We start from the raw sequence: 17,483 nt of genomic DNA, 5'->3' as shown, positions 1-17,483 counted from the left end.
TAATGACCTGGCGTTAATACCGAGTTTAGACACTTAGTCAGCAGAAACGGGGTTCAGATCATCGTGAGGAAATTTCAACATGATTTTCGGTGGTTTTGTCAAATCACTTTACTATAATGGAGAGGAAGCAGAGGGGTGGGAGGAACATCCTGCTTCTTCAGCAACGCCCTGTCGCGTTGTCTGGATGTCGACTGTACAGCTCCTATTTGTTGCTTTCTGCCACAAATCTGCATGGGGTTTTTGTCGCTACTTCAGGCCATTTGAATGTAGGTGTAATGGTACTTACAAGAGAATCACCTAGCAATCTGATTTTTGTAATTTTTTGTATCTATGGCATGTGAAGTTCAGTACTCGTCAGTTCCCAAAGCTCTCTAAACATTTTCAGAAAATCGTCTTGGAAGTTTTCCACGGAATTTTAATTCATTAAAATTAAGAAGATTTTCACGTCTGGCCGTTTGGTTTACTCAGTAGCGTTAGAGAAATGTAACAGGTTAATCAATGGATCACTGGTTCGATTTTTAGTCTTGTCTGTCTCAGATTCCTTTCTTCCGTTCGTCTGGAATACCTAGACAGCTAAAGTTTAAAATTCATCGAACCTATGCTAACTAACACATGTATAACAATTTTTAGAAAAAATACCTGTTTTCTTGTTGCTAATAACGTATCACACGCAGTTTTCGTTACAAATATAAATTATTAATTATTGATATTTTATGAAGGACTTAATTTACAATTTCTTTAGTAAACGCTCTTTATTAACGACAATTTATAAAATATCCATACTTAAGAATATTTCCAATGTCTGAAATATGAAATTTGAGACAAGATGACGTGAATTTTTCATAAAAATGAGTAATGTGTTAATTCGCATATATTTGATTAATCTTAAACTTCAATGAGGTAGGTATTCCACTTTAACTAAAAATTAAACGAAAAAGACCGCAGCATGATTCGAACCAACCTTCCATTGATTACCCGATCACCACATTCCAACGCTACCGAGTAAGTCACAAAGCAGGCCATCGAAATCGCTGTACTTTTAAGGAATTAAATTTCCACGGTAAACTTCAAAGTGTTTTCTCGAGAATCTGTTGTAATAACATAGAACTGCGTCGAACGATATTTGAGTTCTGAACGTACCACAGATACAATAAATTACAAAAACCGAATCGCGGCGTTGTCTCCTTGCTTGACACAGACGTGTAGATGATGATAGCAGAAGCGTTAACTCTGAACACACGCAGAGCTTCTACCGGACGTTTGAGCGCGCTGCGCTTACGTTGTCCATTGAGATCTTAAAGAGATCGCAGTAACCAGAACGCGCGACTAACTTCCTCTGGCAAAGTTCTAGCTGACATGTAGTGGATTACCAACGTTATTGTGGCCTCCGTTCTACTTATTAATACGTCTTTCTTCCTAGCGTTCTCGAGTATGTACTTCTCGTCAGCAGTTACAAGCTGTTCCTGTCTAGATATACTAAAAGTAATAGACGCTACCGCACTGTGAAGTATGTGTGCAGAAGGCTAAAAAGAACATCGGTTTAAAAAACTAAAAATTTACCAAATTCTTATAAATTGTTTTATTGTAACTGAGGAACAAAACGTCAAAAAATGGCTAAGAACGTGTGGTAGCTGTGTAATATGAATATGCTGGGAGCATTTATTTAGCAGTATTTGGCGGTAAGCGCGAATAACGGATTGACCAATCTGTCAAAGTTATACGAAAGAAGAGCCGATACCTCCTGAAGTCAGTAGTAATCTCTACGTGGAAATAAGATTTTACGAACACAGTTACTATCTCACAAACATATTTTGTTTTTACTAGTCAATACTGTAATGTTTGCCAAGCAGTTGCCTTTGCTCTTTTGTTGAGAATGCGCTTAACATGCGAAAGTGGTAAGCACTTACAGAAATTAGCCAGTGCTACTTATGAAATGTGTTCCTTTTAAAGGAAACGACTTCTAAAGTCGTCATAATTATTTATACATGTAGGGATATGAGCTAACCTATTCAAGTGCTCTACCATTACAGGCCATTAATTACTACTGCCTTCCCGCTTTTGCTCGCCTTGTCTCTAATGTCTGCATAGAGCAGTCGGGGCGCCATGCAGGACAGCTGAATTAAACATAATTCATGGCATTTTTCAAACTGACGACATCAGTATTATTTGTAACTTAACACTTGTTTTTGCTCTCGCCGAAAAGCCATGTAGACTCCGATGATACTTTAGACGGTCGAAAGATATTCGTAGCAGATAAACTTAGTTCTGTGAAACGTGCAAGTAGTCTAAGATTACACTTAATATAATTAACCACACCAATATATCCTCCTTCAGTCACTGACCTCCACTGTATCCTCAAATAAGAAACCTTACTAAAATGAGCATGAATGCTGGAATTGTTGTTGCACACTATACACAAGCACTAGGACTTAAAATGAAAATCGGTAACCGATTAATTATTAATCGTTGTCATGGATGACTGCTGCAATAAATAGTCTTAAGAAGTAGTAGTAGTAGTAGTAGTAGTAGTGTTACCATTATGGACCATTCATCAATTACTCTGACCAGACATCGAGTAGGGCATTGAAAAAAGAAGAGTCCGCATGAGGTTAAACGGCTCCAAACAAGAAAGTGATTAGCACATATCTCAGAATGATAAATTTTCGGCTGTAGATGCCTGTAGTTTGAAAGGATAATTAATCTATCCTGTCTGACGTATAATTCTGAAGAAATCTTTGCTGAGTTGAAGATCGGTTTAGAAATTTGTTAGTGAGAGTTTTCAGTTGCTGAAGTAGTAGCTATATTATACATCGGCTTCATGTACATTAGATAACTGTAATATCTGATCTAGCCTTTTCAGTAATGTTTTCTGTTTCAAGCTGAGAATCGTGAGTATGCTAAAAACGTCTGTTTTCACTCTTTTACCTTTGGATGCCAATAAAACTACACAGGCCGCGCACTTTAACAGAAAGGAAATCCAAGGCAAAAGAAGAGTAATGCTCAGATTTAGTAACAAAGTTCTGGTGCCGATATCCGGCGATGATGTGGTGTAAGAAAGTCTGTCACTATGTCATCAACGAGCTTCTGAAGAGGAAAACTATCGCAGCTTCATCCGTCCTGAGAACTTTGATCCAATGTACACCTTATACAATAATCTCACAAAGTCACCGAGTCTTTAGGCTGAGCACTTATCAATTGCCAGTCACCGGGAAGATGTGTTCCACGCAGGTTTCCTGAGACAAACTTTCGAAGAGCTTAAAACAAGACGACACTCAAACCAGATACACAAGGAAAAACATCGTAATGAGAGCAGAGTGCTATATTTATGCATCTGTCCTTCCGTTACCAAACAGTTCTAAGCCACATCGCGTACTGCATTGTAGAAATGACAAATACTGTTGGCAGAAGTTGTTTAAATACAATAAATTAAGAAGTGAAAATGGGAGGCGCGAGTCTTTGTATAGAAGTTGTGACTCTAATCACTAATTTTTATGTACTAAGTTTTAACAAAACTATAGGATCGGGAGATGTTCCGGGATACTTGTCATCCGAAAGCAGTTTATCTGATTCATCCGCACACAAATCGAAAAACTCAATTTTTCGTTGTGACATTTGTTGCTGTCCACTTGCTCTCATTCTGACATATATTTATAGTTCCAAAATAGAGTCGGCCGTTGATGTGGAACCTTTCTGTCTCCAGGGGAAAAAATAAAATAAGTAAACAATAAATCAACAAAAGCAATGAGAAAATCAAAACCACGAATTTATTGCTCGATGGAAAAAGAAGACGTTTATGGTGAATTTAGTAGCATTCTTCCAAAGTGAATTCGACGTTTGTGTCATCTATCGTCTTGGCGTCCTGCCTGAGTTACTTAACTCAGAAATATCTGTGTTTACACTCTGAATCGGTAAGGTTCGTGGCAGAGACAGTGCACTTTAAGAATATCTCTCATTCCATTCATGGATGAAGGGTGGTAAGACTGGCTCCTTAGATACTACTTTGCGTGTTGTCATTAGACATTTTATCTTCGAACGAAGTTTATCCTGAAATCCTCCCAAAAACTTCAGTTATTTTACCTTGTCAGTTTTTAAACCCAAAATTTCTATGCAGCTATCTCTTTCCTTCGGCAGTGAAAGTAGCCGAAGGATTTTCGTAGAATTCATCAATACATAGACGCCGCGACATTTTCGGGTCTCTACAAAATACCCACCAGTTCAGACCTTTTACAATGAGTCGAATAAACTTCTCACACTTTATCTGTACATCGCACTGTACGCACTCTACAACCCCCGTTCCTACACTTCGTGTAATATAAGGATATCCTTATAAAGTTACAAGTATTACCTTGTTCCGTATATTGGGAACTACAGTGAAGCCTTATAAAACTGACTTACACAGCAACGCGCATGTTTATATTTTCCAAAGTGCGTGTTTATTTTTTCCAAAGTGCGTCTTTATTTTTTTCGAAAATGCGTCTTTATTTTTTTCCAAAGTGCGTCTTAATTTTTTACCAAAGTGTGTCTTTATTTTTTTCCAAAGTGTGTGTTTATTTTTTCCAAAGTGTGTGTTTATTTTTTCCAAAGTGCGTGTTTATTTTTTCCAAAGTGCATGTTTATTTTTTCCAAAGTGCGTGTTTATTTTTTCCAAAGTGCGTGTTTATTTTTTCCAAAGTGCGTGTTTATTTTTTCCAAAGTGCGTGTTTATTTTTTCCAAAGTGCGCCTTTATTTTTTCCTCAAGTTAATATACACTTTTTGCGGTTGAACGTGAAAGGGGATTCCGAATTTAAATCAACACAGAAATGAATCTTGTACCTTGGAATTTCCTCAAACTGGATAAAAGAGCCTCCCTCACCCTCCACCGGTAGTTTTCCCTGCTAGTGTAAAAAGTAATTATAATTCGGCCAATATTCCTTTCGGAGATCTGTATATTACATAACATAGATTTTCTGAACTGACTTCGAGTATATCAGTATTAATTATTATCAATGAAATGTGAGTTATATATGGACCGACGATCTATTAATTTCACTTTTCTGATGTCGCAGCTCTAGCCTCAAGCGCCGACTTTCGTTCAAATTCAACAACAGGTCATCCTGCAACCTCTCCTCATAGACAAATTTGCAGCCTTACTCTGCGCAGTGATGAAGCCAGGTTGCAGCATGACAGTTTAATTTGAACGAGAATCAGCGCTTGCAAATGGGCTGTGAATCAAGACTAGCGGAGAACAAAAAAAATTGTAGCTTAGGAAATCAGATACGGATCCGAGAGATATTCATAGAAAGTAGTGGAGAGGATCCTGTTAGCGCAACCTGTATTGTTGACTGGTACTCCATTGGCTTCATCAACTTTCAACCCAATTGTCGCCTTCCGAACTAGCCTACACCTCGATCTGTCGAAACAAGTCACATTCTAATGGCAAAAGTATTTCTTTGTACGAGATCGAAGCATAACCAACAACTTTTTTTTTATTTTAATTCGAATTTCCACAGATCCAGAACGCAGTAATGTTGATAAAATGTAGACTGGAGGAAACTTGGCTGTACACAGCAGACTGACGGAACCTTACTTACGTCACATCCGTCGGTCTGACCGGCCCGACCGCGGAGAAAGCCCTGGCGGCGCCCGCTGGTGCTGCTGTTCTGATCTGGCGTTCAAGTCTCGCAGAGCGGCCGGCACGGCGTCGCGTCGCGTCTTATCACTGGCAGAGGCTCTCGGCTACCTCTGGGGCGTTCGCCTAGGCGGCCCGTGGACCACGCGGGGCAATCACTCGGCACCGGCACTGAGAAGCACTGGCAGGCGGCAGGCGGCCCCCCCTCGACACCTCGTCTGCGCTGCGCAGCGCGGCGCGACCTGGACGTAGACTGGCGCTGGCGGCCAGCTGGCGAGACTGGCGTGCCCTTGATGCAAGTTCCTTGCACTTGCGGGGCCCGGCGCGGCCAATCAGGGGCCGGCGCCGCCCGCCAATGGAGCGGCCTGCTTCTTCTTACTCGTGTTGCGCCGGGCCGGGCAGCTAGCGGCGTGCTGTTTGTTTTGGTTCGCGATTTTTCGAAGGGCAGGGCTGAGCCGCCGCCGTCGTCGCCGCCGCTGCCGCCGCGGTCGTGGGCAGCGGGCGCTGCGGCGAGCGCGGGCGGTCTGGTTGCCGGGGACGAGGAGACGCGGCCAGCGAGGTCGCTGACTGGGCGGCAGGCACGCGCCGCCTGCCAGCTCTAGTTTGGCGTCCGGCGTGCTCACCAGACACTGTACAGGAGCACATCCTGAAAACCTACATTCGGCGATTTTGGTACTTTGTAAATCTTCGTATATCTGCATCCATACTCTGCAACCCGTTGTGAAGTGCATGGCAGAGGGTACTTCACATTGTACCAATTTTCTTCCAGTTCGATTCACGTATGGAGTGGTGCAAGAGTGATGGTTTAAGCGCCTCTGTCCGCAGTACTTACACTAATATGGACAGTGATAAATGAAACTATCTATCACTTGAGCCTTGTCCCTCAGTTACGCAAGGTCAGCCATCGTCAGTCGGATTTGGCATGTTAATGGTTAAGGGGTGGCCGGATGCCCTTCCTGCCGCCACCCCGTACTCCCCCGTGACGGAATTAGTGTACCCCAACTGTCTGCGTCGAGTGTAATCCATGGAATAGTGTGAATGTGTTCAGATGTCTGCGAGCCGTGCAACTGAGGCGGAACATGGGAACCAGCCCGGTATTCACCTAGCGGTATGTAGAAAACCGCCTAAAAACCACATCCAGGCTGGCCGGCACATCGGCGCCGTCGTTAATCCGCCGGGCGGATTCGATCTGGAGCCGGCGCGCCTACCCGATCCCAGGATGCAGCGCGTTAGCGCTCTCGGCTATCCTGGCAGGTTGATAAATGAAACCAACAGATGTATTATAATCCAACGTCGTTTATTCAAAAAAAGCTACCAGCTTGGAGGTCAAAAAGTATCACCTTCAGGCCCCGAGCGTAGATCTAATCTGCCATCAACGTTCGATCTACAATGGCAAAGACCAACTGAGTCTAAAAATGGATACAGTACGACTTATTAAGCATGTTACGACAGCATGTGCAACCAACAAAGTACAGTGCAGTGGGGCAAAAATCGACTGAATTCGGTGACTTCCAGTTACAAGTGCACCGACTGAAAATGCTATATTCTCTTTTCTCTGTGAGGTTCTTGATGGATTAAACAAAAGGTTTCGAATGATAGGCATATTGTTTGATTTAACTAAGGATTTTGATTGTGTTGATCACAAAATATTGCACCAGAAGTTGGACCATTATGGAATACGGGAAGTAGCACACAATTGGTTCTCTTCTTACTTTAACATCAGACAGCAAAAGATTATTATCCACAGTGTTGAGGATGGCTGTGATGTGGGGTCTGAGTGGGGTACAGTCAAGTGGGGGGTGCTTCAGGGATCAGTGTTTGGGCCACTCCTGTTCCTTATTTATATAAATGATATGCCTTCTAGTATTAAAGGTAATTCTAAAATTCTTCTGTTTGCTGATGACACTAGCTTGATAGAAAAGGATGTTGTGTGCATCATTGGTTCTGTTTCAAATAGTGCAGTTCATGATATAAGTTCATGGCTTGTAGAAAATAAACTAACGCTAAATCACAGTAAGACTCAGTTTTTACAGTTTCGAACACACAATTCAACAAAACACGACGTTTTAATTTCACAGAATGGGCATACGATTAGTGAAATTGTACAGTTCAAACTTCTCAGGGTTCAGATAAACAATAAACTGTCCTGGAAAGTCCACTTTCAGGATCTTGTTCAAGGACTTAATGCTGCCATTTTTACTATTAGAACGGTATCTGAAGTAAGTGATCGTCCAACACGAATATTAGTCTACTTTGCTTATTTTCATTCGCTTATGTCGTATGGTATATACCTCTTCCCATTCTCAAAGGATACTTTTGGCTCAGAAATGGGCAGTTTGGGCAATTAGTGGTGTAAGTTCCGAAAATCTTGTCGACACCTGTTCGCTAGTCTGGCTTTCCTGACAGTGGCCTCACAATATGTATTCTTTACTGTCGTTTCTTGTTAACAATATGAGTTTATTCCCAAGAGTTAGCAACTTTCACTCTGTTAATACTAGGCAGAAATTCAATCTGCATTTGGATCTCACTTCCTTAACTCTAGTGCAAAAAGGTGTGCAGTATAGTGCAGCATCCATTTTGAATAAGCTGCCACAAGAATTCAAAAACCTTAGCAGTAATCCACGCGCTTTCAAATCGAAACTGAAGAGTTTTCTCATAGGTCACTTCTTCTATTCTGTTGAGGAATTCCATGAAAAATTAAGTTGATTCCTATGTTGTATTGTTGATGACGTTTACTTAAACTTATGGCTTGACTTTTTTGGGTACATAAACATTTTATTTTATCTGTTATTACTTATACTTTGTAATTTCATGCACTGACACGTTCCGTGACTTTCGAGATTTTCTCCTTAATTTAGTCCTACGGAACTTGACTTGTAAATAAATAAATAAAAAATAAACAACGTTGGATTACAATACAGCTGTTGCTCTCAATTATCATTATTCAAGCAGTTCATGTCCGGCTGTTGTCCCACTGTCCTCGGTGGGTTAACAGAAACTTAATCTAATCCTGTCCTCGCTATCCTATCAGGAGCGATATGTACAGGTTAGTACATACTCTTAGATTCGTCATTTACAGCTGGTTCTTGAAAACTTTGTAAGTAGGCTTTCTCGGCATAGTTTGCGCCTATCTTCACCTTTCTGCCAGTTCAGTTTCTTCAGCATCTCAGTGACGCTTGCCCATGGGTTAGACAAAGCTGTGACCATTCGTGCTGCCCTTCTCTGCATACGTCCAATACCCCTTGTTAGTTCTATTTGGTATGGGTGCCACAAAGTTGAGCAATACTCTGGAATTGGTCGCATGAGTATTTTGTAAACGACCTCCTTTGTAGTCTGATTTTATTTTCCTTTATTCCACGAATATGCCGAAGTCTGCCATCTGCTTTACCTACAACTGAGCCTACATCATCATTCCATTTCATAACTACGCAAGTTGTTATACCTAGTTATTTATACAGGTTGACGGATTCTATTTGTGATTCGTTGATGTTGTAGATGATCTTCCGTTTGGTGCTATGCACAATTTTACTTTCCCGAACATTTAAAGCACGTTGCCAATCTTTGCACCACTTTGAAATCTTGTCAAGATCCGATAGTATATTTGTACAAGTTTTTCCAGACAGTACTTTATTGTAGATAACTGCATCATCTGAAAAAAGTTGAGGTTACTACTAATATCGCCTGCAAGATTATTACTATGCAGGATGAACATTCAGAACTTTTTGGACACATTCTAAATAAAATACAGTAGAGCATACAATACACTGGTCAACAACAACAAAAAAATTATTTCAGATTCAAAACAATATGCGCTACTTTAAGGAAGATAACTCGGCCCTGACTTCAGATGTAATGTCAGAATTTCTGTGCCGGCCTTAGTTTTCATGTAATACTTCCAAATTGAAATAGCAAGAAACTCTGTCAGTACACAAAAGAATGAAAAAAAAATGAGTAACGTAAGAGTAAAGAAAAGTAAAGAAACTCGTCATACTTTTCCATAGGAACAGCAGGAAGACCGACAATATTTGGACGAAATTTGCGGTGCTCCATTTGCTTTACTAACACTTTTCCTGTTCGAACTGTTCTTCCTCACTAAGGACGCTGTGGTTTTTTCCGGAAGAAGATCAAATGATAATTTAATGAATGTATCTTAAGTGATGTTTACATGCATTAAGGTGCTACCATCTCAGTACTTCTTGTACAAAGTCACGGTAGGTGTCTGCCCTATGGTTACTCAAATAATTTTTCGGAAACTCGCGATAGATTGTCATGCCATTGTTTTAACGTCATCCAGCTAATCAAGAAAGTGTTCATCAGACATTAATTTACGTAATTTATATTCCTACAAATATTCCTTCCTTTATTTTGTATCACTGATCTTTTGAAAGTTTTCCCACAAGTACATGGATCCATGTGAAGTGTTGTCCATGGTTTTCATAAACGTTTTGACGAGACCCAATGTAATAATGTAATGTGAAGCCGAAGTAACATTTCTGGGATCAAAAAGAGGAATGTTTACCATATTTTTCTGCCCAGGCACTAGTTCATTCCGCTCAAGCCAGTTTTAACCGTAGGTAGGTGTGGTTTTTTCAGTCTCTGCTGCCCCATTGGCATAATAAGCAGCAAAACAATTGGTGACGGACGTATGAGTCATTATTTGTTCTTATTGCTGTGATCTTCAGTTCGCAGACTGGTCTGAAGCAGCTCTTCAAGTTATTCTGTCCTATACAAGCCTCTTCGTCTTCGCATGTCTGCTGCAACCTACGTCTGTTTGAACCTAGTTATTGTGCTTCATACATTCTCTTCCTGCACAATATTTACACCCCATGCTTTCCCCGTTATCAAATAAATGAAGCTTTGGTGCTCAACCTGTGTCCTATCAACTGGTCCCTTCTTTCAGTCAAGTTGTGCCATAAATTTGTTTTCTACTGAATTCGATTCATACCTACTCCTTAGTTATTCCATTACCCATATAACGTTCAACTTTTTTTTGTGGCTCCACGTTTCTTAAACTACTTCTCTCTTTTTGTCTGAGCTATTTGAACATCTTACAGTCCAAGCTGCACTTCCGTCTAAGACTGCATTCCAGAGAAATACCTTCTGAAAAGACTTCGTGAAACATTTACATTTGATGTTAAGAAATTTCTCTTCCTCGGAAATGTTTTTCTTGCAATTTTCAATCTGGAGCTTATATCCTCTCTACCTCTACCATGGCCATTTCTTTTGTTGCCCAAATAGCAAGCTCTTTTGGGCTACAACTTTTGGTGATTCATTTATTATCGTAATTCTAGCACCTAATTTAGTTCGACTACATTACATAAGTCTCACTTTTTTGGTGTTCATCTCACGATCTCTTTTCAAGATGCTGTCTGTTCTGTTCAACTGTTTTTCCAACTCCTTTGTCATCTCTCACTAAAAAATTCTCTTTTGAAATTTCTCCTTAGTTTCCTTCACAGCTTGCTCAACGTACATAGGGGATAGGCGACAACACTGACTCACTCCTTTCTCATTTATTGCCTCCCTTTCATGTTCTTCTTATTATTGCAGTCTGCTTTTCACACGTACAAGTTGTAGTTAACCTTTTGCTCTGTTACTCTCATTAAAATATTCCGGTCTATTATGTCGTGGTCGGAGGCATTTACTTCTGGTATCCAACGTGTCACTACCATCTGCCGAGGACATCTTCAGATAGGGTCGAAACGTTGGGTTTCAATAAGATATTCATCCGACCGCGATGTAATATTTTAATAAGCATGAAATTTCCGGCTACGAAAGTTTACACTTTTACTTCCTGCATTGAACTCTGCAGTTTCAGAATTTCTGAGGGAATGTTCCAGGGAACATTGTCAAAAGCTTTCTGTATGTCTACAAATGCTATATAGTTAAGTTTGCTTCTACCGAGCTGTCTTCTAAAATGGGTCGTAGTTCTTGTATTGCCTCGCGTGCTTCTACATTTCTCTGGAACCCAAACTGATATTCCCTGAGATCTGTTTCTACCAGCTTTTTCAGTCTCTAACAATTCGTGTCAGTATTTCGTAGCCATAATTTATTAAGCTCACGGTTTGGTAATACAGTATGTCAGAAAATGGTATGACCAAACTTTCAGGAAACATTCTTCACAAGTAGAGGAAGAAAATATGTTACAGGGTCCAGAAACGCCTTACTTCCATGATGAAAAAAATCTCGGGTTATCAGGTGAGCCAAGGAGTATTTCTGCGGCCGCAGAACAACGCCGAGACTCGGCTGATAATCCGATAAGGCTTCATCATCGAAATTCCCCGACGGGGCCTGCATTCCCATATGCTTTACTTCCATGTTGGAACTCATTTTCTATTTTTCTTCATAATGACTGTAATCAAGGGAAACAGGCAGAAACATCGATTACCAGCATTGCGTCGAACTTTGTCGTACGTGGAACGTTCAACATTCCCTTTTGGCTGCAGTATGAAACACTTTTCTGAGTGAAATGTTCGAAATGCCATCCGTTATCAAGAGTGCACGTCGGATTGAATCCCCATTGCGCTGGAATATTGCGTATTGTTCCACGGCCTTCCACAATCCGGGCACGAAGAGTGTAAACTTTGTACCGGCGTTCCGCACACAAGAGCTTTCAAATTTCCCCACAGATAAGAGACTGGTGGATTTACGTCCAGAGAGCGTGGGTGTCAAGCAGTAGGTCCATCTCTCCCTACCCATTCCTCATGGTATCTGTTATTAAGAAGCCTAGTAAGATTGACACTGAAATTAGGAGGGTCACGTGTTTTATAGCACTCATAAAGGCACGTACTCGTAGCAAGGAGAAAAAGCAGAAATAAATTATTTTTAAAAGAACATTACTACTATCACAATTTTGTAACATTTGTTTTGTAAATAAAAACCGCCTTTGAAAGACTCTAATAATGATTATATAAGTTATCTATAATCACTTTTCTTGAATTACTAGCGTTAATACGTGACACTATGCGGTGGAGGTAACAGATTGCTCACGTAGTCCGCTCACTAGACACATACGTTGTACATAATACCATACATCGGGAACGGTATCGTATATATACCCTACAAACGCTATATATCTCATGCAAATGTCTTCTCCAAGCTGTAGGCAGTTCCTGCAGTAGACCAGTAATTGCTTCTTTACTCACTTAAAAATATAAATCAACTAACTGGCACTACTATTGTGTTGTACACAGTATGATTATTATTATTATTATTATTACTTGAGTGGTCGGACAAAGCATTAACAGCCTGAAGTCGTCCAATTTCTGGCATTTCAATAATTTGGAGTACAGCAATCAAGTGGCTTACAAACATTAAGCACCAATTCACGTGTTTGAATTTGTTTGATTTTAAATGAAATTACAGGGTACGGCGAAGCAAGTGTTGCTACCGGGAAGAGTAATGCCGGAGAAGCATGTTTTGTAACAAGTATTTACTCCCAGCGAGGGGTGTTAGCTTCCTTAGCTGAGAAGGAGCTGTAGGTCCCCCACGCAATGCGCCGCGAATTTCTTCGTCATTCATTCTAACATACACACGCTCAGGTTCACGCACACAGACAGACACACACACACACACACACACACACACACACACACACACACACACACACACACACACACTACCTGAATACAAGACATGGAAAAAAAAGTGGTATTCAAAATACATAGATGTAGAAATAGATGTTTGATTATCATGTCTACGAAAGTATAAACAAGGAACTGAATTGATTTGGAGCATGACTTATGATATGCACTGACTGAGAACAACAAAAGCTTTGTTGTTGTGGTCTTCAGTCCAAAGATTGGTTGGTGCAGCTCTCCAAACTGCTCTATCCTGTGCAACCTCTTCATCTCCGAGTATCTACTGCAACCTACATCCCTCTGAATGTGCTTATTGTATTCATCTCTTGGTCTCCCTGTTCGATTTTTATCTCCCCCCCCCCTCCCCGCCCTTCCCTCCAGTACTGAACTGGTGACCCCTTGCACTATACTCGATGTTAACAAATTTCTCTTCTTCAGAAAAGCTTTTCTTGCCATTACCAGTCTACATTTTATATCCTCCCTACTTTGACCATCAGCAGTTATTTTTCTTCCCAAATAGTAAAACCCATTTACTACTTTAAGTGTCTCATTTCACAATCTAATTCCCTCAGCATAACTTGATTTAATTCGACTACATCCCACCATCCTCGTTTTGCTTTTCTTGATGTTCATCTTATATCCTAGTTTCAAGACACTGCCCATTCCGTTCAACTGTTCTTCCAAGTCCTCTGCTGTCTCTGACAGAATTACAATGCCATCGGCAAGTTTTTATTTCTTCTCCATGGATTTTAATTCCTTCTCCAAATTTTTCTTTTGTTTTCTTTCCTGCATGCGCAATATACAGATCGAATAACATCGCCGATAGACTACAACCCTGTTTCACAACCTTCTCAACCACTGCTTCCCTTTCATGCCCCTCGACTCTTATAACTGCCATCTGGTTTCTGCACAAATTATAAATAGCCTTTCGCTCCCTGTATTTTACCCCTGCAACCTTTAGAATTTGTAAGAGTGTGTTCCAGTCAACGTTGTCAAAAGCTGTCTCTAAATCTACAAATGCTAGAAACGTAGGTTTGCCTTTCCTTAACCAGTCTTCTAACGTAAGTCGTAGGGTCAGTATCGCCTCACGTGTTGCTACATTTCTTCTGAATCCAAACTGATCTTCCCCGAGGTCGCCTTCTACCAGTTTTCCATTCCTCTGTAAAAGATTCGTGTTAGTATTTTGCCGTTGTGACTTATTAAACTGATAGTTCGGTAATTTTCACACCAGTCAGCATATGCGTTCTTTGGAATTGAGATTATTATATTCTTCTTGAAGTCCGAGGGTATTTCACCTGTCTCATACATCTTGCTCACCACTGAAAGAGTTTTTTTTACGACTGGCTCTCCCAAGGCTATCGGTAGCTCTAAAGGAATGTTGTCTACTCCCGAGGCCTTGCTTCGGCTTAAGTCTTTCAACCCTTTGTCAAATGCTGTACGCAGTATCATATCTCCAATCTCATCTTCATCTACATCCTTTTCCATTTCCATAGTATTGCCCTCAAGTACAGACCCTCCATATACTCCTTCAACCTTTCTGCTTTCCCTTCTTTGCTTAGGATTGGTTTACCATCTAAGCTCTTGATATACATACGGGTGGTTCTCTTTTCTCCAAAGGTCTCTTTAATTCTCCTGTAGGCAGTATCTATTTTAACCCTAGTGATATATGCTTCTACATCCTTACATTTGTCCTCTAGACATTCGTGCTTAGTAATTTTGCACTTCCTGTCGATATCATTTTTTAGACGTTTGTATTCCCTTTCACATGCTTCATTTATTGCATTTTTATATTTTCTCTTTTCTTCGATTAAATTCAATATCTCTTGTGTTACAGAAGGATTTCCACGAGCCGTCGTTTCATACCTACTTGATTATCTGCTGCCTTCAATATTTCATCTCTCAAAGCTACCCATTATTCTTCTACTGTATTCCTTTCCCCTGTACTTGTCAATCGTTACCTAATGCTCCCTCTGAGACCCTCTACAACCTCTGTTTCTTTCAGCTCATCCAGGTCCCACCTCCTTAAATTCCTGCCTTTTTTCAGTTTCTTCACTTTCAACCTGCAGTTCACAACCAATAAATTGTGGTTAGAGTCCACATCTGCCCCTGGAAATGTCTTACAATTTAAAACCTGGTTCCTAAATCTCTGTCTTACCATTATACAATCAGTCTGAACCCTTCCGGTGTCTCCTGGTCTCTGGCACGTATACAACCTTCTCTCATAATTGCTAAACCAAGCTTTAGCTATGATTAAATTTTACCAGGCGGCTTGGTGTTTCATTCCTTTCCCTCAGTCCATATTCACCCACTATTTTTCCTTCTCTTGCTTTTCCTGCTATCGAATTCCAGTCCCCCATCACTATTAAATTTTCGGCTCCCTTGACTATCTGAATGTGTTCAAATGTGTGTGAAATCTTATGGGACTTAACTGCTAAGGTCATCAGTCCCTAAGCTTACACACTACTTAACCTAAATTATCGTAAGGACAAACACACAGACCCATGCCCGAGGGAGGACTCGAACCTCCACCGGGACCAGAAGCATAGTCCATGACTGCAGCGCCTAAGACCGCTCAGTTAATCCCGCGCAGCTAACTATCTGAATAATTTCTTTTATCTCATGATACTTTTCCTCAATTCCTCCTCATCTGAAGAGCTAGCTGACATATAAAGTTGTACTACTTTGGTGGGTGTGGGCATATCTTGGTTACCATAATGCGTTCACTGCGCTGTTCATAGTAGCTTATCCGCGTTTCTATTAAACCTACTCCCACATTATCCCTATTTGATTTTGTATTTATAACCTACGATAGGGCTGTCTCTATCGATCAGGCACGCAAACCTCTCCATCAACCGCAAGGACCATGGTTCATGAAGTGATTGTGAGACGTAAGCAGTTATATCACCAAATGTGACGCTTTTTCATTCCAAAATTTGGTTGGGTGCTACAGTTGGTGACGTTTGCGGAGAGGGGGTGGGGGAGGACAGCAGCGGTGAGTGGAGATGAGAGGGGGAGGGGGGAGTACTAACTAATGTCTGATTGCACTCTGGGGTAGCGGTCTAACGAAGGTTGGGGATCACTTTTCTAGCAGAACAGATAGTATATTGTATAAGAAATCATTTTAAGTTTCTCCGCTGAGCCTGGGTGGAAGAACATAAGGCTCTGACAAACAATCACCAATAATGTCGACCCAAACGTTGACAGAAAATCTTTGTTGACAATATGAATCTCCACGGATACACCAGCGCATCAGGGATTCAATGCAACCGCGGGTTGTTGAATGTGTCGTTGCTAACGGAAGGCATTTTGAACATTTCGTTTAGGAAAGTGTTTCATAATGCAACTAAGGGTGTATTTCGAACATTTCATGTAATACTGTAACTTCCTTTTTCTGTTTGTTTTCCATGATTAATGTGATTGTGAAGAGAAGTAGAAAATGAGTTCTAACAGGGAAATAGAGTGTTTCCGGACCAATGTCCATATAACAGATTTTCTTCTTGTACGTGTGAGGTATGTCTCTTGAATGTTTGACCATCCCTTTTCGTCACACCCTGTATTCACATCTGTCAGCGGTTGATTTCTACGGAATTGGAATTATTACATTGTTCTTGAAGTATGAGGGTATTTTACCTATGTCATATATTTTACATTCTAGGTGGCACTCCAAAAGATCTGAATAATATTTTGTATCACACATATGACAAATATCACAGAAAAATCAGTATATAGCCTACTTTGAAGAGTTAGAAACGGCTATTAAAGCAGATCTACTTTTTAGAGAAAGAATTTCAAAATTTGTTTTTTCTTCAAGCTGAGACCTTAATTTTTTATCGTGAAATCTCGTAAAAATTGCATAACATTTTCTTCGTTGTTCTAATCACTTCATAGCCACCTCTCGGAAATGATAGAATGAAAGGTAGTGACGGAAGTAAAAAGCTTCATTCGTAATGAAATTTCGGGAATACGTTTGTCTACGTACCATATTTAAGTGATTAACACTACAAGATTACAAGTACGTGCGAGATAAGCCATTACAAATTTGAAATGCTGGTACATGAATGACCGGTTTAAGCATCAGAATGTTAGGTGCAAGCATGCATTCATTGTGCTGTACAGGGGCTGAATGTCAGTTTGTGGGATGGAGTTCCATGCCTGTTGCACTTGGTCGGTCAGTAAAGGACGCCGCAGTTGTCGCCCGAGATGATGTCCCGTATGTGTTCGACTGCAGGCAGACCTGGTGATATAACAGGCCAATGCAACATGTCGACACTCTGTAGAGCATGTTGGGTTACAACAG

At 40.7% G+C, this 17,483-nt stretch overlaps 1 long non-coding RNA gene across 1 annotated transcript in view; it reads right to left on the bottom strand.

The window, feature by feature from the left end:
* Window positions 1-5,802, bottom strand: part of LOC126234459 (uncharacterized) — a 281,688-nt gene extending 275,886 nt beyond the window's left edge. The window contains exon 1 of the long non-coding RNA XR_007544728.1: window positions 5,572-5,802. This is a non-coding gene — a long non-coding RNA (uncharacterized LOC126234459). The remainder of the gene's footprint in view (window positions 1-5,571) is intronic.
* Window positions 5,803-17,483: the final 11,681 nt, after the last annotated feature.

This window comes from Schistocerca nitens, chromosome 2 (assembly GCF_023898315.1).
Source record: "Schistocerca nitens isolate TAMUIC-IGC-003100 chromosome 2, iqSchNite1.1, whole genome shotgun sequence".
NCBI classification, from domain to species: Eukaryota; Metazoa; Arthropoda; class Insecta; order Orthoptera; family Acrididae; genus Schistocerca; species Schistocerca nitens.
Note: the sequence above shows the minus strand (reverse complement) of the source record. Positions and strands in the feature narration are given on the sequence as shown.